Below are 21,490 nucleotides of genomic sequence, written 5' to 3'. Positions count from 1 at the left end.
TTCCCCTTATACTCACCTCCAATCACCTCAAAATTATGCCTCCATATATTAGCTATTTCCTCTCTGGGAAAAAGTCTCTGGCTATCCACTCAGTCTATGCCTCTTATCGCATTATAGACCTCTAACAAGTCACCTCTCATCCTCCTCCTCTCCAAGGAGAACAACCCTAATTAAACATGCTCTCTAATCCAGGCAACGCCCTCTTCTGCACCTTCTCTAAAGATTGCACATCCTATAATGAGGCAACTGGAACTGAACACAATATTTCAAGTGTTCTGAAAGTCAAAGTCAAGCCTAACAAGAGGTTGTTTTGTTGGTCAGGTCAGTATGAGAGTGCAGTTCCCAGATGCCCCTCCACGGACAATGGTGAGGATCCAATAACAGAAGAGGTTATTTCAGATTGAATGTCATGAATTGAGGTGTGGGGGTAATAAAATATGATAGTAATCGATCCTCTGGAGAAGAGCATCCAGGGGTCAGTCTAACACTATTACAGTGCCAGTGACCCAGGTACAATTCCCACCACTGACTGTAAGGAGTTTGTTGGTTCTCGCAATGACTGTGTGGGTTTCCTCTGGGTGCTCCGGTTTCCTCCCACAGTCCAAAGGCATTCGGATTAGTAGGTTAATTGGTCATGGGTGTAATTGGGTGGCGTGGGCTCGCTGGGCTGGAATGGATTGTTATCGCGCTGTATCTTTAAATAATAATGATAGATGGGCAGTATCATAGAACTTGCTATGTGATATGATTTTCTGTGAATGAACTTTTTTATGTACAAACAAAAGTATTATAAATCTACAAATAATTACTTTGGCCACAGTGGATTGCAAAATTAGATTAAAAGGTATAATAGGAGATGGGCATAAACGGTGCTTGAAAAAGCAGTCCATAATTCTCAATGAATATATTCATTTGGGAAATAACAACTCTGCTCCACTTGGCATCATCACAGCTATCTAGAAAGGTGACAGATAGTCATAGGTTGCAGTAGGCTTGCAAGGATGATTAGTAAGCATGTCTTTAAAAACCAGCAAATGAGTAGGCACCATGTTTACAAGATGTTAGATACCCCACAGCAAGTGACTCACCTCCTGACACCTCAAGGGCTTTCCATGACCTACATTTAGATTTGACAGGTCATTTAAAACTTGACAAACTTTTATCGTGACTAACCTAACTGTTTGCATCATTTGGCCTGCTTTGGAAACACCAGTGACCAGGAATAGAAAACCCTCCCCACCACTGAGCACATTTACGTGGAGTGGTGCCACAAGAAAGCAGCACTCATCATCAAGGACCCCCAGCATCCAGACCATGCTCCTTCTCACTGCTACCATCGGAAAGGAGGTACAGAGCCTTAGGAACTTACCACCAGGTTCAGGAACAGTTGTTACCCTCCATTCATCAGGCTCCTGAGCCAGTGTGGATAACTTCACTCACCTCAAACTACAGACTCACTTTCCAGAACAGGACTCTGCAACTCGTGTCCTCGGATTTATTTATTTATTGTATTTTATTTGCACTATTTGTCTTATTTTGCACGTTTGGTTGTTTGTTTAAGTATAGCTCTTCATGAATTCCATTGCATTTCTTTATTTCCTGTAAATGTCTGCAAGAAAATGAAACTCAAGGTAGTGTGTGGTAATATATTTTGATAATATATTTACTTTGACTGTGACCTTGAGACACAAGCTCCAAGTGGAAGGAATGTGGAAATAATTGGTCTGGATTTCTCAGGTCATTGATGAGAGTGAACACTCTTATATCGGTGAACGCAGGCAGGGCAGAGTGTCATGGAACGTACTGCAGGGAGCAACGAGATGGCTTGAAGAAGAGAGCAGAGACTGGTGTTAAGGGAGTCCAGACCCAACATGTTTTATACTGTCTGGAATGGGTCTCCCTGCTCTGGAATTCCGTGGCTTGGATAACTAAGGCAGGAATTGTGTAACCATCATAATGACTGATGTTCTGCCTTTACAGAGGCAGAATGTGGGACACCGGGGCCTCAGAGGAACATTGAAGTGCCGTTAACCATAATTTATTTTAACAGTTTGGACTTTGGGAACCAAAAACACTTTTACGAGAGTCTTTAAGAGGCACAGGGATGAAAAAAAACGGAGGCTATGCTGGAGGGTAATATTAATAAAGATAAAGATCATCTTTATTTGTCACATGTACATCAAAATTGCAATGAAATGTGTGTTTGGTGTCAACTCAAATCTGCAAGGATTGTGCTGGCACCAGGTATCGCTATGTTTCTGGTGCCAACGTAGCGAGTCCATAACTTACTAACCTTAACCCTTACGTCTGTGGAATGTGGGAGGAAACTGGAGCACCCAGAGTGACCCCACATGGTCACAAGAAGAACGTACAAGCTCCTTACAGACAGCAGCAGGAATTGACCCCCAACCAGAGATCACCGGCACTGTAATAATGTAACACTAACCTCAGTGCTGGACTGACGCCTCAGGAACTGGCCCACCAGCAAGGCCTCAAAGCTCTCCGTTTCTTCCTGATCCACCAGGAAAGTGTCAAAGCTCTCTATTTCTTTCTGGACACCAGATCCAACCACCACTGTCCTCCATCTGACAGAACTCGTCCTTACTCCGAATAGTTTCTCCTTTGGCTCCTCCCACTTCCTTCAGACAAAAGGTGTAGCCATGGCACTCGCGTGGGTCCCAGCTATGTCTGCCTGTTTGTCAGCTACGTGGAACAGACTATGTTCCAAACCTACTCTGGTGTCTTTCTCACACCTTTCCTATGCTGCATTGGTGTTGCCTCCTGCATCCCTGCTGAGCTTTTCAACTTCATCAACCTTGCCTCCAACTTCCCTCAAAATTACCTGACACCTGACATCCATTTCTGACACCTCCCTCTCCTTTCTCAATCTCGCTGACGGAGAATCTCACCTGGCCCCTCAACACCAGCTCCATAGCAAAGAAAGCCCAGCAGCATCTCTACTTTCTGCGAAGGCTGAGGAAAGTCCATCTCCCACCCCCCCCCCCCCCATCACATTCTACAGGGGTTGTATTGAGAGCATCCTGAGCAGCTGCATCACTGCCTGGTTCAGAAATTGCACCATCTCGGATCGCAAGACCCTGCAGCAGATAGTGAGGACAGCTGAGAAGATCATCGGGGTCTCTCTTTCTACTACTACAGACATTTACACCACACACTGCATCCACAAAGCAAACGGCATTATGAAGGACCCCACGCACCCCTCATACAAACTCTTCTCCCTCCTGCCATCTGGGAAAAGGCTCCGAAGCATTCCGGCTGTCACGACCAGACTATGTGATAAGGGAGCAGAGAGCGGAGCTTTCGGGCATGGGGGGAGAATAGTTTCTTCCCCCAGGCTATCAGACTCCTCAATACCCAGAGCCTGGACTGACACCAACTTACTGCCCTCTACTGTGCCTATTGTCTTGTTTATTATTTATTGTAATGCCTGCACTGTTTTGTGCACTTTGTGCAGTCCTGGGCAGGTCTGTAGTCTAGTGTAGTTTTTTCTGTGTTGTTTTTACATAGTTCAGTGTAGTTTTTGTATCGTTTCATGTAGCACCATGGTCCTGAAAAACATTGTCTCGTTTTTACTGTGTTCTGTACCAGCAGTTATGGTCGAAATGACAATAAAAAGTGACTTGACTTTAAGGCAGCTTTTCTACTGATGTCTATTATAAACCCATGGACTCTCACAGCTACCTCTTCCCACCTTTGTTTCTTGTAAAAATCCCACCTTCTTCTCTCAATTCTTCCGTATCTGCCACATCTGCTCCCAAGATGAGGCTTTTCATTCCAGAATGAAGGAGATGTCCTTTTTCAAAGAAAGGGTTTCCCTTCCTCCACCATCAATGCTGCCCTCAACCACATCTCTTCCATTTCATGCATGCCCGCCCTCACTCCATCCTCCTGCCACCCTACAAGGGATAGGGTTCCTCTTGTCCTCATCTTCCACCCAACCAGCCTCCGCATCCAGCACAGAATTCTCCAGAACTTGCGCCATCTTCAACAGGATCCCACCACCAGGTACATCTTTCCCTCCCACCCCCACCCCCAATTTCTGCTTTCTGCAGGGATCGCTCCCTACGTGAGTTTTTTGTCCATTCGTCCCTCCCCACTGATCTCCCTCCTGACACTTATTCTTGCAAGCAGAACAAGTGCTACACCTGCCCCTACACCTCCTCGCTCACTACCATTCAGGGCCCCAGACAGTCCTTCCAGGTGAGGCGGCACTTCATCTGTGAGTCTGTTGGAGTCATATACAGTGTTCAGTGCTCCCGGTGTGACTTCTCGTATATCAGTGAGACCTGATGTAGATTGGGAGCTGCTTTGCTGAGCACCTATGTTTTATCCGCCAGGAGAAGCGGGATCTCCCAGTGGCTGCCCATTTTAATTCCACTTCCCATTCCCATTCTGATACATCTATCCATGGCCACTGTTGTGATGAAGCCACATTTAGGTTGGAGGAACGACACCTTATATTCTGTCTGGGTAGCATCCAATCTGAAGGCATGAACAGCAATTTCTCAAACTTCCGGTAATTGTCCCCCACCTTCACCATTCCCCATTCCCGTTTGCCTCTCTCACCTTATCTCCTTACCTGCCCATCACCTCCCTCTGGTGCTTCTCCTCCTTCCCTTTCTTCCATGGCCTTCTGTCCTCTCCTATCAGACTCCCCTTTCTCCAGCCCTTTAGCTCTTTCACCAATCAACTTCCCAGCTCTTTACCTCCCTACCCCCTACCAACCCCAGGTTTATCTATCACTTTGTGTTTCTTAATCTCCCCCCTCCCCATCTTCTAAATCTACTCATTTTGTTCTCCAGTCCTGATGAAGGGTCTCCGCCCGAAACGTCGACTGTACTTTTTTCCACGGATGCTGCCTGACCTGTTGAGTTCCTCCAGCATTTTGTGTGTGTTGCTCTGGATTTCCAGCGTTTTCTCTTATTTGCATTAATGAGCAGGTGTACCCAATAAAATTTACGTGTGCCAGGAATGCAGGTGAGAGAAGACGAGTAGCTGGGTGCTTTGTTTATCTAGAAGGGTTAGGCAGCGAGGTGTCTAAAGAACTGAACTTAGAACTTTGAAAAGCTTTGTTAGACAATCAGCAGGACTGGCGCCTCATGGAAAGAAGAGTGAGGCTGGATCTCCGTAACGACACGTGGACAGTGAGAAACCTCTTTAACCAGAAAGTGGTGAGAGTGTGACCTGGAACTCCCACAAGGGAAGTTGAGGTGATTGGATGTAGAGGACTTCCAGACAGGGCAGAAGGGGATGGAATGTGTGTGCAGACAGTTCAGATATTTCTCACATCTACATACAGTTTGCTTTATTAACCAACACAAGCTAGGGATGTGCTGGGGCAAGCTGCAAGCGTTGCCACACATACCAGCTCTGGCATAGCGTGCCCACAAAGCTTGGGGAAACAACGCAAAACACAACCAGAAACAAAAGAACGGTGAAGCAGGCCTTGATCCTCCCTTCCACATACCGTCACACACACGGCAATGTGTCAACTCCAGGACAGGACTCCGGGGCTGTAGTCTACAGGCTTCCACCATCGATGATGACGGCAGAGGCATCAGTCACTCCAATACTCATCCAACTAAAGGGGCATGTGGAAACTTACACACAGGCGCCCCAGCTTTGAGGACGTGTGCACGCTCCCCACCAAACATCAGCGAGTTTGGAAGCTGGTACATACCCTGGATGACACTGACAGACAAAGAAGTTTGAAGCAAGCAGGATCTCCCAGTGGCCAACCACTTTAATTCCAACTCCTATTCTATTCTGACATGTCAGTCCATGACCTCCTTGACTGCCAAGATGAGGCCACTTTCAGGGTGGAGGAGCAAAATCTCACATTCCATCTGGGTAGCCCCCAACGTGACGGCATGAACATCAATTTCTGAAACTCCTGGTACGTTCTCCCTCTTCTCTCTTCTTCCATTTTCCCCTCTTACCTCTTCTTTTCTCCTTGCATGCCTAACACTTTCCCTCCTTCTTCCCTTTCTCCACGGTCCACTCTCCTCCCAATCAGATTCCTTCCCCTTCAGCCCTTTACCTTTTCCACCTGTCACCCCCAGCTTCTCACATCAGCCCCCTCCCACACCCATTTGGTTTCACCTATTGCTTTCTCGCAAGTACTCCTTGCCCCCCCTCCCATTTTTCTTATTCTGGCTTCTTCGCCCTCCCTTTCCAGTCCTGATGAAGGGTCTCGGTCCAAAACATCAACAGTTTATTCCTCTCCAATAATGCTGCAGACCTGCAGAATTCCTCAGCATTTTGACTGTGTTACTGGTAGACAAAGAATTTTGGTGAAACCTTCTACGGGCTGGAGAAACAGTTTTAATATTAGATGCTCTCTGCCATCTTGCGAGGTTGGTTTATTTTAAATAAAGTAGATTACCTGGAAAGGAGGTTATCCTGTGTGCATTGATATGCAGGGAAGGAAGGGGCTCATCAAAATAAGATTTGCATTCAGGTGCAAGTGAATTTTTAATGAAATGGAGGAGTCCTAATTATTGCCAAGCTTTTTGCATAAAAAATTCAACATGGGTGGTGCCACACTTCACAATTTAATTGTAGTCAAACTAAAAATTTAAATGATTTTAATTTTTTAAATCTTTATGTGGACTGACTTTTAAGGACTCGCCAGCTTATGTTCTCAGCTTTATCTATCTATTTACATCTGTCTATTTATCTATATTTATTTATTTACAGTTTGTATTTTTACACTTCGATTGTCTTTGTTCATGTGTAGTTTTTCATTGTTTCTGTTGTATTTCTTAGTTTTACTGTGAATGTCTGCAAGAAAATGTTCCTTGCATTGGTGACGTATACGTACTTTGATAATACATTTAGTTTGAACTTTGATCTTGTAAATCTTGTCTGTGTTTATCTCTGTTTTGCTTTCAATACATGATTTTGCAAGAGTTCAGTTCGATTATTTCTATGAGTCTCTGAAAGGACTCTTTTGTAGGGTTGTTTGAAGGGAGCTATCTGTCAGACATGCGATGTAGACTCCCCTGTCCAGCGTGAGACACAGAGCCCACCTGCAAGAAGCTGGGAGTACGGCTGACAGCACCTCCTGACTGCAAACCCAGGATGGATAATAGGGTGCTGAAAGTGCACTGTAAGATGCATAATCGCAGGTATTGGCAGATAGCAGAAGCATATTAGTGAGTAGAAAGACACGGAGAGAGATCTGTGCCAACCAGTTAATAGTGTACTGATCTTAACGTTCTAAATCCTTGCTCCATTAATCTTGGATCAGTTGTTAATGCAAGAGCTTTTTAGATTCAGATTTATTTATCACGTGTAGATCGGAAGATGTGCCTGAGGGTGTGTTGGGGGCAGCCCGCAAGAGCGCCACACATTCCAGGTAAGTTCAAGTTGAACCCGACACATGTACACCACCAAACGAAACAATGTTCCCCTGCACCAAGGTGCACAACACAATACGTATAACACACACCCTACACAAATATATTAACAAATAATAAAGTGCATTTATGACACAAAGGTTAAACTCGTTAGAAACTGGGTTTAGGGTCTGCACTCCATTCCGCCTACCCTAACACCTCTACAATGGAATAGCTCCTACAAACTGCTGGAGGAACTCAGCAGGTCAGGCAGCATCTATGGAGACGAATAAACAGTCAATGTTTTGGGCCCAGGCAGTTCATCAGGGTATGACTTCATCAGGAGTTCTGAGGAAGAGTCTCGGCCCAAAACACCAACTCTTTATTCCTCTCCATTGATGCTGCCTGACCTGCTGAGTTCCGCCAGCATTTTGTGTGAATTACGCTGGATTTCCAGCATTTGCATTTGCGTCTGCACTTTTGTGCTGAAATGCACTGTTAGGGAAGACCTTTGACCTCTTTGCAGAGGTCAGTTTATCAAGGACCAAGGGATGGATCAATAGTTTAAAGCTGCCCTTCCTGACACCATTTAGAATCTTAATCCCATTCCCAGTGCAGCCCCCCATCCCACTGAATCAGTCACAGTGAGAGAGAGGGGGAGAAATCAGCAGCTCCTATTTTTAGGTGCTGATCTCACTGTTGTTAGCATTTCTGCTAAGTGGTGGTGGCTGTAAGGAAGAGGGAGGGCACTGGAAGAGCATTTCTGCATTTAATCTGTGAAGGGAAAAAAATCTATCTTCAGCGCCTGTCAACAGGGATCAGACCATTAAAAGCCATGACCTACAAAAAGGCCTGAATCATCTTCCATAAAAGCTGCACTGTCGCCTCGGGTTCTGGGAGTTTCTTTACCCTCCTCGCATCCCTTAACCCCACCACTCTCTCCCCTTCTGTCTCTCTCCCTTTTTCCTGCATTGCATGCCTCGTAGTTCGTACAGTGGGAACTGGGGCGACAGCCTCTCTTGGAGATGAGAGCGAGGTTTGTTTATGCACTGAATGGTGTGCCTATGTGAGCCTTTGGCCACTGGCCAGCAGCTGAGAGAGGCCCTTTTAGTGCGACAGCAGTGGCTTTGTGGAGTCATTATTTATGGTATGTAGTGCTAACATCAGCTGATAGGGTGCATTGATCAACATAGAACACTTGGGTGTTTCATCCCTACTTTCCCATTTAACTATTGTGTCCCTAGTTCAGCAAGACCTGGAGAAAGACTGAGCCAGTTAACTCCACACACACCCAGCTATGGTAAGAGATTCTGAGCTTAGGGGGAAGAGATGAGTGGGGTCCCTGAATGCACTCCCTCACCATCTCCTCAAGGTCAAAGTCAATATTGCTGTCATATGCACGAGTAGGAACGGATGCAATCAAATACTTACTTGTGGCAAGCGTCATATAGGCTGTACTCATAAGGTAAATATAAATTTAACTTAGTATTTGTTTATAGAAATTTCTCTGGCCGTTTCCTGAATGAAGTTTATGCGTTCTCCCTCTGACCGCGTGGGTCTCCTCTGGGTGCGCTGGTTTCCTCCCGTGTTGCAAAGATGTGCAGGTTAGTAGGTCAATTAGTCACAGGGGTGTAGTTGGGTGGTGCATGTTCATTTTGCTGAAGGCCCTGTTACTGTGATGTTTCTCTAAATGAAATTAAATGACACACTCCTTTTTATGAGAACGAGGAAACCAAAGTCGGTTCTTGTGCAAAATGGTTGTGGTGTGGCTGTCCACACCACACTAACTGTGTTGGCCACAGGCACAAGCAACGCATTTCACCGAATGTTTCGATGTGCGTGTGACGGAGAAAGCAAATCTTTCATCTTTACCTTTAAAATGCTGGAGGGACTCAGCAGGTCAGGCAGCATCTATGGATGTTGTAAACGGTGGGCGTATCCGGCCAAGAGTCAGAGTTCGGTTTATTATTACCGACGTTTATCGTGAAGCGTGTTGTTTTGCAGCAGCAGTGAGGTACAGGGCAATTCATAAAATATCACATTGAGTGACAACAAGAAACGATTTAACAAATAAATAAACAAACAAACAGTGCCAGAAAGAAAGCAAAGCGAGAGGCAGTCTTCATGGTCCATTCAGAAATCTGATGGCGGAGGGGAAGAGGCTGTTCCTAATTGAGACCCATCTCTTGCACTCGTGGTGCTGCTGTGTGGTGGTGATTAGGCTTGTGCAGTTGCATTACCTGTTGGCATGCTGAGCGTTGTCAAAAGGACTGGAAAATGGCTTTGTGGCAGGGAATTTAGGAAGGGCCAAGGGAATTCTGAATCTGCCTCTCTGGCACAAGGCCACTTCCTCCAGCAGCCTGTAGCTCCCTCCTCCCTGCCCCTGTCGAGGGGGCTCAAGGCCTCAAAGGAAGCCTGTACTTGTCCGCTGCCAGGATTCCTCGTAAACAAGGCTGGGCACAGTGGCGCGCTCACAATGTATAATTCAAGTCTCTCCAGCAGATCAAGTGGAGGGCTCGTGAAATCTGAAAGGGTGGGGGAAGGTTGATAGATGCCTGTGCAGTCATTAGGAAGAGAGAGAAAGAAAAATAACATCAAATATTCAGGAGATGTTTTATTTAAAACAAAAACCACGGAGTCAGTTTCTTGAGTCTCTGCCAGCGTTGGAAGACAGTGTTGTTTGACTCATCCCTAAGTCAAATGTTGGCAGCTCCGAGAGATGGTCCAGATCCTTCGGCGTAAAAGAAACCGTGCCCCGCTCTTCAGAACGGTACGGCAGGAGTGCCACTCTGCCTAAGGTGCCTTTCGAGTGTGAGCCTGCAACTTCTCCCTCAGATTCGCATTTACTTATCATGCGTACGTCGCCACATGCAGTGCAATGTGCCACTTGCATTAACAACCAGTTCACCCAACGTTGTGCTTGGGGCAGCCCACATACTGCAGAACAGAACGTACCAAGCAACAAACAGCTGTGAAACAAGTCAGCTGTAGTGCAGGGGACTCATATCACTTCATACCGCCAAATCATATCGTTTCCTCGCGACCCGGTGGTTGGGGGCCACTGCTCTAACTCAAGGACAGGCTGTTATCAGTCTCCAGCCTCCAGTGGACTCACAGACACTGAGCCCCGACTTCCCCGCTGGACCCGCAGAGATTCAAAGACTCGGGTCTTGGCCATCAGGCCTCGACTGGAGTTCCGATGGACCTTTGGGCTTCGATCTGGACCTCTGATCGATCTTAGGGGTTTGATCTTCGGCCTTGCCCTAAGATCCCGATGATGACTGAGGCCGCCACATGAGGGACTGAATTCTAGGCCTCAAATGCCGGACTCACTGATAACAGAACCCTGAAAGTTTGGCCTCAATCTCCGGTCAGCCCACGCTGCTGGCCTGCGAACATGTACAATCGGACAAACTCCATCTTGTCCTCCAATTCCCCCACATTCCTGTCCCTGAACTCAATACCATCCCTACATACCTAATAAAAAACAAATCTGAGCCGCAGCGTTGTCTGAGGTTGCGGCTAGGCACCATCTTAAGTAGAATGGCCCCACTTCAGGGAAAAGCAGGGAAGCTCTAAGCAAACTTTGAGTCAATATTCAGGGCTGTAGTGGTTAGGACAATGCGATTAGAGCATTGGATTTCAGAGTTCAATTCCAGCATCCTCTGTAAGAAAGTCTGTATGGTTTTCCTGTGTGCACATGGATTTCTTCCAGGGCTCCAGTTTCCTCCCACGTTCCAAAGATGTACCCGTTAGTAGGTGAACTGTAAATTCCACCTGTTTCTTTCCATTGCTTTACGAAAAAAAGGACCATCTGCTCTGAGGAGGCCTTGCAGGCTGCTCTAGGAGTGCATGGAAGAGTTACTACCCCTCAACCGTCAGACCTCTGAACCAGAACAGATAACTTCATCCACCTCATAACCAAACTGACTCCACAACCTAGAGAGACTCACCTTCAAAGACTCCATAACTCATGTCTTCAATGTTATTTATTTATTTTTAAATTTATTGTTTTTGCACAATTTGTCCTTGTTTGCACATTGACCATCTGTCAGTCTGTGTGGTGTATAATCTTTCATAAACTCTATTGTATTGCTTTATTTTCCTGTAACTGTCTGCAAGAAAATGAATCAAGGTAGTAGATGATAACATCTATGTCCTTTGATAATAAACTTCCTTTGAGCTTTGGATGCACTATCTTCCCGCCCCTCCTTCCGGTCAGAGTGGTGTCACCTGGCTTCGACTTCCAATCAACCTTTGGCCTTCGGTCTTCACCACTGACTCCCGGACAAGCCGACGGCAGAACCCCGAACTCTGGCCTAGTCAACTCACCGGTCCGCGTGCCTCCTCCTCACATGGAGGTGGAACAGGGCTTGCTTTGTCGTCTGTTGTGTTCTGTGTTGTTTTACCCACCATGGTAGGCATACTGGAATGCGTTGTGACCCACCAACTCATCCTTAGGTTTGTTGGCCGTCATGCAATCAGCACACTTCACTCGGTATCTTAATGTCCATCTGATAAATAAATGAATCTTGATGAGAGTCAGAATCAAGTTTACCATCACTGACTTATGTCATGAAATGTGTTGTTTGTGGCATAAAAAATTGCTGCAAGTTACAGTAAGAAATGTAAAAAATAAGTAGGGCAAAAAAAGAACAAATCATGAGGTAGTATTGACGGGCTCATGAACCATCCAGAAATCTGAGGAGAAGACTTAAAAAATTGAGTGCGTGTCTTCAGGCTCTTGTATGGTGGTAATGAGAAGATGGCACGTCCTGGGTGGTGAGAGTCCTTCACCATGGATGTCGCCTTCTGGAAGGATTGCTCAATGCTGGGGGGGGGGGGGGCTAAATTTACGACCTTCTGAGATTTTCCCAATCCTGTGCAGTGGCCCCTCCATACCAGATGGTGATGCAACCATTCAGAATGCTCTCCACAGTACATCTATATAAAATGCTTTGGTGACATACCACATCTACCCACATCTGAAATCTGATCCCTCCCTCGTTTTCAATAAAGGGAGACACTCATACAAAATATTGAAGGAACGTGTCCAATATACTGTAACAATGCTCTGCACTGAATTTCCTTCTGACATTCCAAATATTTTTTAATGCTTACAAGACATTAAGTCCTAATCCCTGGAGGGTTGGTAAACTCTTGTCTAAGGCATTGTGTTCAGGAAAGACAGCAGAAACAGCAGTGTGTTAGAAATAGCAAACAAGGCTGAGGTGTAATGGACCATCATGGAAACTTTACAACGTCAGCAATGTGTTATTAAGGTTGGATTTCTTTTGATGCCGGTCTCTCTCTCTCTCTCTCTCTCTCTCTCTCTCTCTCTCTCTCGCTCGCTCGCACTCGCTCTTGTTGGGCATGCAGCCAGGCTGCTAAGAATGTGGGTTTCCATTAGCTTGTTGTTGCCAGTAGGCAGGCACTTCTAGAATATTCTCTGTTCAACCTTCCCCTATTAATCCACTGTCACTCTCACAGGCTAAAACAAGGGGCTGTTCATAGTTCATCAAAGAGCTTCAAAAATAAACTTTCTTTTCCCCAATTTTTTTCTTCCACTACCTCCTGTGATTGTTTAGGTTAGGAGAGACAGTTTGAAAGTAAAACAAAATAAATTTGTGTTGTTAATCAAATTTCACTTCCGAACCTGGACTGTCAGTATGATGAATCCAATCACATGAGTCACTGGGCCCTTTTTTTATTTACAGTTTAAAAACAGCTCATTCACCTCTCAACATATTTGGCAGTGGGAGGGGTTCAGGTTTCAGCCTATTTCGAAGCAAGCGGCTGCTTCCCTGTTTTTGCTGAGTTACAGGCTGTGTCTCAACAACACCAGCGTGACACATTTTAACCACTTCCTCTCTTGAACAAAGTAGCCGTGTCACAAAGCTCCTCTACAGCACTGAATGTAATGGCAAATGGCTGCCTGCTCCCTGTGCAGAGCCTTTGGAAGTCAAGCCATGAGGTCGTGGGATTGTACTGTGCATGCCTGCACACGCTGTACACACTAAAGTATGCACACTTAGAAACACACACACATTCATGTGTGTACACATAGTTGTACACAAATATGCACTCACACACCACACGCATGCACATACACAAGTGCAGATGTAAAAACCACACACATGTGCATACATACACCACATACACATGCATGCATGTGTACACACACTCATTTACACATACACACATGTACATCTGCCCACATACATAAAAGCACGTATAAGCATGCCCCCCCCCCCCCACACACACACACACGTACATAAGCACGTGGTGAAAAATCATGGATTATGGTCTATTTTATAAATAAGCCACAGGAGCAGATGGTTTTGATATTTCTCTCTGCAGTATGCACACAGTTTAGAAGATAAGCAGAATCAGGTTTATTGTCACTGACATGAGTTATGAAACTTGTTGGCTTGTGGCAGGCATGCAAATTGCTATAAATTCCAACAAATAAACAAATCCTGTAAAAGGGAAAAGTGAGGTAGTGTTCATGGAGCGGAGGGGAAGAAGCTGTTCATAATTCATTGAGTGCGTGTCTTTGGGCTCCTGTACCTCCTCCCTGTAGGTGGTAATGAGAAGGTGGAGTGCCCTGCATGGTGATGGTCCCTGCTGTTGGAAGCCAGCTTTTGAGGATGTCCTCGATGCTGTGGAGACTGGGGCCCGCCAAGGAGCTGGCTGAGTTTACAAGCCTCTGCAGCTTTTTCCAATCCTGTACATTGGCATTCACATACCAGACAGTGATGTAACCAGTCAGAATACTCTCCACGGAACATCTGTAGTAATTTGGTGACAAGTTCCTAATAAAGCTGGCGTGCCTTCTTTGTAATTGTATCAATCTGTTGGACTCAGGGCAGATCCTTGGAAATGCTGATGCCCAGGACCCGATCTGCTGGAGAACCCCAGCAGCAACCAGAACATAATATTCGTAACTTCTACTCTGGTACATCTCAGGAAAAAAATCTTGATGATGCTGTTTGTTTTTTCATGATTATTAAATTCTCCTCATTCCACCTCCTCTTCATAAACTTCCCACGGATATCTACAAACTGCTCTGAGGATTGACTTCCAATGTGTCCCTGACGGGAACTGTGATTTGCCACGCGCCTGGGTGCTGGAATTAAAGCCATTAGACCACAAGATATGAGAGCAAAAATGGGCCATTCGGCCCATCAACTCTACTCCACCGTTCCATCATGGCTTATTTATTATCCTCCTCAACCCCATTCCTCTGCCTTCTCCCTGAACCATTTGCCACCCTTGCTAATCAAGAACCTATCAAACTCTGCTTTAAATATCCCGTAAGGGATTCTGCAGAAACTCAGAGTACACGTGCAGAATGCCAGAGGCACTCAGCCAGGTCAGGCAGCAGCTATGAAAAAGAATAAAGAATGGATGTTTTGGGTTGAGACACTTTATCAATGCTCTTTATTCCTCTCCATAGATGCTTCCTGACCTGCTGAGTTCCTTCAGTATTTTATATTTGTCACTTTAAATATACTCAATGTCTTGGCCTGCACAACAATGAATTCTACAGATTCACCATCTTCTGCCTAAAGCAATTCCTCCTCATTTCTGTTCCAAAGGGACATCCTTGTATTCTGAGGCTGTGCCCTCAGGTCCCAGACTCTCCCACTAGTGGAACCTTCCTTTCTATATCCACTTAATTTACCTTCAAACCTCCCTGCATCCCCACCTAGTCATGGGTTAGGGCATACCTCCTCGTCCGGCACTCAGATCAAGTCAGTAGGGTGGGGGCACGTAAGTGTGCAGTTGTTGAGTGACAGCTGGGACTAATCTGCATACTATACTTTAGTCCTACTCTCTTGGCTTGTAGGGTGCTTGATATCCATTGGAGTCCTTAAGGTGAGCATTTTTGGGAACCTTAATGTGCTGGCATTGGAGAAGGTCTAGAGGAGATTCACAAGAATGATCTTGGAAAACAAAGGGTTAAAGTAAGGAGCTCTTGCTGCCTCCTTATTACAATGAGGGGAAATCTCATTGAAACCTATTGAATACTGCAAGGTCTAAATAGAGTGGACATGGAGAGGATGTTTCCAATAGTGGGGTTGGGGGAGGGTAGACTAGATGGCATGGCCTCAGAATAGAACAGAGATAAAGAGGAATTTCTCTAGCCAGAGGGTAATGAATTTGTGAAATTCAATGCACAATGACTGTGGAGGCCAAATCATTGGCTATATTTAAAGCAGAGGTTGAGAGATTTTTGATTAGTAAGGATGTCAAAGGTTATGGGAAGAAGGAAGGAGAATGGAGTTGAGAGGGACAATAAATCAGCCTTGATGTAACAGAATAACAGACCCAGTGGGCCAAATGGCTGAATTCTGCTCCAATGTCATGGTCTTAGGGAATCATTCCTCTCTTCTTCATTATGTTTAAAACTTCAAGAAAGAAAAATGGAGTGCTACATGGGAGAGAAGGGTTCAATGATCTTAGAATGGTTTAAAGTATCGGCAAAACATTGTAGGCCGAAGGGCCTGTACTGTGCCGCGCCACTCCATGTTCCATTTTTTGTATCTCCCGTTAATATTCTGAAACCAAAACGTGAGAGGACCCTCAAACAATCTATTGAAGGAACTCAGCTGAGGAAAAGAAATTGTCAATATGTTGGCAAAACCAACAATTCCTCTCCTCCCCCCACCACAGGTCCACAGAGTTCCTCCAGCAGATTGTGTCTTCCTAATTTCTTGGGCACCTTTTCAGAAGCAGCTATAACCATTCCTAGAATCGGTGAATATGTCTACTTGCATTTATGTGGCTCCCAGGTGGGCGTCACAGGGGCTGGTGACCCTCCCCCCCCTTGGAGGGGCATGTGAGTCTGGAAGTCAAGGCCCGAAGGGCAAAACTGTGATCGGTGAGCCCTGGGATCAAGGCCCAAAGGTCAAACCCATTGACTGTCGAGTCCTGGGGTTGACACCCAGACGTTGGCAGAGGACGGAGGGAAAAGCTGATGGCCAAAGCCCTGGGCACAGCGAGTCCAGAGGTGGGAACCTGAAGGTTGAAAACTGTAGTCGGCGAGTTTGGACATAGAAGCCCCCACGTTGGCTTGCCTGGATGTCAGAGGCCTGATGTCTGCAAGTCCAAGGCCAAAGACTGGCGGCCCAGAAGCAGCATGTTCTGGAGCTGGAGGCCTGTCTTTGTGTGTGAGAGTAGGGGGTGAGGGGCGCGTGGGTGATAAAGGGGCTTGTTTTGTTCTGTTGTTGGTGTTGCTGTGTGTCTTGTTGAGCTTGCTGTCTGGTGGTAGATGTGTGGTGACACTTGTGGGCTGCCTCCAGTACATCCTCCAGTGTGTTGGTTGTTAACACAAGCAATGAATTTCACCGTATGTTTTGATGTACACCTGATAAATAAATCTGAATCTGGATTGGAACATTCCAATGGCATTCCACACCAACAATAAAGTGGCACCAGGTCAAACCAAAGGATTTCTGGACAGGAAATGAGTGGGGTTTAAAAGTTGGGAAGTTTTTTAAGGAGGAACCTTATGTGAATTTTCACCATGTGCTTCTGGTGTTTTTGTGTCTTTAGGTATCGGGGGAATGTCCGGCACACTACCTGAGCCTCGTCCACACGTATCATTGCTGAGATTGACTTTAGTTGCAGTGCCAACCGCAGGCCAGCCGCTGAGGTCTGTTATTACGTGGTGGAGTGTGCAGGCTGTTTTGTTTTTGTTTGCCTGTCCACCTCAGGCCTTTTCCTGGACTTTAAAACCACACCGTCCTCTAACTGAGGGGCTCAATATCATTAAGACTATATCATCATAAGACATAGGAACAGATTAGGGTCATTTGGTCCAATCGGTCTATGCCATTCGAACGTGGCAGATTTATTTTTCCACTCAACCCAATTTTCCTGCCTTCTCCCTGTAACCTTTGACACCCTTACTATTACCCTCCACTTTAACTATACCCAGTGATGGCCTCCACAGCCCTCTGTGGCAATGAATTCCATGGATTCACCAACCTCTGGCTAAGAGAAATTCCTCCTCATCCCAATTCCAAAGATGCATCCTTCTATTTAGAGGCTGTGCCCTCTGGTCATGGACTCACCCACTATTGGAAACATCCTTTCCACACCCACTCCATCTAGACATTTCAATATTCAGAAGGTTTCAATGAGATTCTCTCCCATTTTCTCAGCTCCACTGAGTACAGGCCCAGAGGGGGTGAATGGTATATTTCCCAAGATTAAGGAGGCCATTCAGCCCATCAGATCAGTGTCAATGGTCAGAATTCCATTTCCTTATAACCTATTCTCTCTCACGTAGTCCTGATAAAGGGACTTGGCCCAAAACATCTGCTGTTTATTCCTCTCCATAGATGCTGCCTAACCTGCTGAGCTCCTCCAGAACTTTGTGTGTGTTGCTCTGGATTTCCAGTATCTGTAGAATCTCTTGTGTTTATGTTTCTCTCATATACCTTACCCTAATTCCACCCACACATGAGGGGCAAGTTACAGTGGCCAACTGAATCATCCTTCACAATTTTGTGATGTGGAAGGAGACAGGAGGAATACCACTTAATCAAGAAGAGTGCGTGCAGACTCCCCACAGACAGCAGCAGAGGTCAGGACTAAACCCAGCTCTCCCAAGGTAAATGGAAACTATGTCATCAGATGGTGACTGTGGGGGGCAGTGGGGCAAAGTGTGCAACCCTGAAATTAGAGTGGTTATGTCGGGGGGTGCTTCTTCACAAAAATGTTCAAAGGTCAAGTTTAATGTCAGAGAAATGTATACAATATACACCCTGAAATGCTTTTTCTTAGCAAAACATCCACAAAAACAGCGAAGTGCCCCAAAGAATGAACGACAGTTAAACGTGAGAACCCCAAAGTCCCCCCCAAGCTCCCCCCTCTTCCACCAGCAAAAAGAAACTCGCATTGGTACCATAACTGAGCCCAAGCGTGTGCTAAGCAATAGCAAAGACACAGACCAAAGTTACCCCAATGGCTTCAGATTTCATCTGACATTTGGCAACCCACAGGCTCTCTCTCTCTCCCTGGCAAGGGAGAGGGAGGTGTCCCCCATTTTCACAGCGAGCGGGAGACATAACAACAACCCACTGGTTTACAATGTTAAAAGTCTGTTGCGTCGCTTCTTATGAGCTCTGTGTTCAGAGATCGCAAAGACCTCAGGTCTTCAGGCCCACAGCGAATGATTTTTTGGCCTCCCTGATGACACACGAGTCTCCGGCCGTGACACCGACCCTCGATCTGCTCATCTCCAGAGCCCCAAGATCTTAGGCTTCCAAACACGATCGAAATGTTGTGGAAACCTTGAAATTTCTTCCCTGAGAGGCAGTGAAGGCCAAGGATAAGTTAAACATGACAGTAACGAGGTTGGCAGGAGTTACTTGGGTTAACGTTGCCCTAAAATGGGCATCATTTTTTTGTTCTATTTGCATTCTTCCTGATGTAAAATTGTATATAATTTATGGTTAATTCACGTTTTTCTTGTGAAAGCTGTTCATACGATTTTAGGTGCCTGTGATACTGATGCAAACATGGTGTTCAGTCTGGAAAAGTGTGAAGTGATTCACTTTGCAAGGTCAAACTTGAAAGCTGAGCTCAGTGTTGGCGGCAGGATTCTTAGCAGTTGGGGGAACAGAGCGATCTTGAGATTCACATCAATATCCCTCAGAGTTACCGTGCAAGTTGATAGGGTGGTTAAAAAGATGCATGGTGTGTTGGCCTTCATTAACGGGTGGGGGACTGAGTTCAAGAGCTGTGACGTTCTGTTGCAGCTCTAGTTAGGCCACACAGTGCTCAGTTCTGGTCGCCTTGTTAAAGAAAGGGTGTGGAAGCTATAGGAAGGGCACAGAGCAGAAATGGCGAGTAGAAGGGGACATAACTGTAAGATGACTGGGTGAAGTATAGGAGGGAATGATGGAGGTAGGTAAGCGTGGGGGGGGGCCCATTGAATGTATTGACAGGAGAGGTAGTAGAGACGGAGGCAGATTTAAGAGACTCTTGGACACAAGGGTGACAGAAAGATGAAGGGCTATGTGAGAGGGAAGGGTTAGATTTATCTTAGAGTAGGTTAAAAAAAAGGGCCTGTTGTGTACTGTGCTGTTCTATATAAGCAAGTTTTTCATTCCACCTGCACGTGCGCACACACACACACGTGCGTGAGGACAGTAAACATGACTTTAACCCTGTGAAGGCAGTGATGTAAGGTTTGATAAGTTATGGTCTAACTGAGCACAGAAACAAGCTGAGGCAGATAGGGCCAATACACCCAGAAAGCTCAGCGGGCTGAGCAGCGGCCATGGAGGCAGCAGACATTTTGTCTCAGCACTCTAAACTAGGGAAACTTTGGGACTGTGTTCTCTGGTGAAGGGAGGATTGTTGGTTGGAGAGCCAGCTACTATTCCATATCAATCCCAGTGGAATGAAGAATAAACTAAAAAGCCGTGTTGTTCTCTTTCTCACTCCCTCCATCCCGATCTCACAGCTTCTACCTCACTGAACTCCATCTTGCCTTATGATACCCCAAAAGGCAGGTTATCCCTCACTCTTATCCCTCTCTCTCACTGTTACCCCTTCCTTACACCCCTTCCTCAATGTAACCCTCTCCCCTGCACTCCTTCCTCTCTGTAACCCCCTCCCCTGCACACCTTCCTCTCTGTAACCCCCCTCCCCCTACACTCCTTCCTCTCTGTAACCCCCTACACCCCTTCCTCTCTGTAACCCCCCCTCCCCTACACTCCTTCCTCTCTGTAACCCCTTCCCCTACACTCCTTCCTCTCTGTAACCCCCTCCCCTACACCCCGTCCTCTCTGTAACCCCCCTCCCCTACTCCTTCCTCTCTGTAACCCCCTCCCCTACACTCCTTCCTCTCTGTAACCCCCTCCCCTACACTCCTTCCTCTCTGTAACCCCCTCCCCTACACCCCGTCCTCTCTGTAACCCCCCTCCCCTACACTCCTTCCTCTCTGTAACCCCCTCCCCTACACCCCGTCCTCTGTAACCCCCCTCCCCTACACTCCTTCCTCTCTGTAACCCCCTCCCCTACACCCCGTCCTCTCTGTAACCCCCCTCCCCTACACTCCTTCCTCTCTGTAACCCCCTCCCCTACACCCCATCCTCTCTGTAACCCCCCTCCCCTACACTCCTTCCTCTCTGTAACCCCCTCCCCTACACTCCTTCCTCTCTGTAACCCCCCCTCCCCTACACTCCTTCCTCTCTGTAACCCCTCCCCTACACCTCTTCCTCTCTGTAACCCCCTCCCCTACACTCCTTCCTCTCTGTAACCCCCCTCCCCTACACTCCTTCCTCTCTGTAACCCCTCCCCTACACCTCTTCCTCTCTGTAACCCCCTCCCCTACACTCCTTCCTCTCTGTAACCCCCCCTCCCCTTCTCTCTAATTCCCCCCCCCCCCCATCCTATCTCAACTGAGGTTGTTACTCCCGGGAATTGATTCCAGGCAAAATCTCACTCTGCTTTGGGAAAACATTGGAATCTCTTTCCCTTTGAATGGCTGGTTCTGAAAGGACATTGCTGAGAGAACTGAGACAGAGGAAGGTTAAACCTGGGCGAGGATTAGTCTTTACCCCAGTCATCAAGAGCGGGTTTGGCAGCCTGCCAGCGAGTATAAGTGGAACAGACTTGCGTCACCGTTCCCCTGGCAACGCACAGCCCTCCATAGAACCATCCCCTCTGGTTATTTGTTTCGTGTTTGGTTGTGTGTGATTTAAACCATTAACACTGAATGGGATTTCCAGCTGTTCTACAGCCGGGAGATTTGTTGAGTGCTAGCTGGGAAATAGTCGTTCCCTGAACAATATGTTCACCAAAATAATCAATGTGAAACTGCCAGTAAAGTTAGCCTCTCTCTTTCTCTCTCTCTCACTCACACCCACACTCACACACACACACACACACACACACACACACACACACACACACACACACACACACACACACACTCAAACACACAGACATTTTCACACTCACACGCTCAAACACAGACATTCTCACACTCACACAAACACACAGACTATCTTGCTCTCTCACACACACACATTCACTGAGGGGGTTACAGTGAGTGGGAGGGGTGTAGGGGAATGGGTTTACAGAGAGAGAAGGGGTGTAGGAGA

The 21,490-nt window shown here is 46.5% G+C and overlaps 1 long non-coding RNA gene across 2 annotated transcripts in view; it reads left to right on the top strand.

The window, feature by feature from the left end:
* The first annotated feature begins 8,221 nt into the window (after positions 1-8,221).
* LOC132400798 (uncharacterized) overlaps positions 8,222-21,490 on the top strand; it is a 35,645-nt gene continuing 22,376 nt past the window's right edge. Inside the window, exons 1-3 of one of the 2 annotated variants that reach the window (XR_009514372.1) lie at positions 8,222-8,508; positions 8,861-8,965; positions 16,923-17,985. This is a non-coding gene — a long non-coding RNA (uncharacterized LOC132400798). The remainder of the gene's footprint in view (positions 8,509-8,860; positions 8,966-16,922; positions 17,986-21,490) is intronic. The other variant, XR_009514371.1, reaches the window with a different exon arrangement.

The sequence above is a fragment of the Hypanus sabinus genome, chromosome 10 (assembly GCF_030144855.1).
Source record: "Hypanus sabinus isolate sHypSab1 chromosome 10, sHypSab1.hap1, whole genome shotgun sequence".
In the NCBI taxonomy this organism is placed as follows: Eukaryota; Metazoa; Chordata; class Chondrichthyes; order Myliobatiformes; family Dasyatidae; genus Hypanus; species Hypanus sabinus.
Note: the sequence above shows the minus strand (reverse complement) of the source record. Positions and strands in the feature narration are given on the sequence as shown.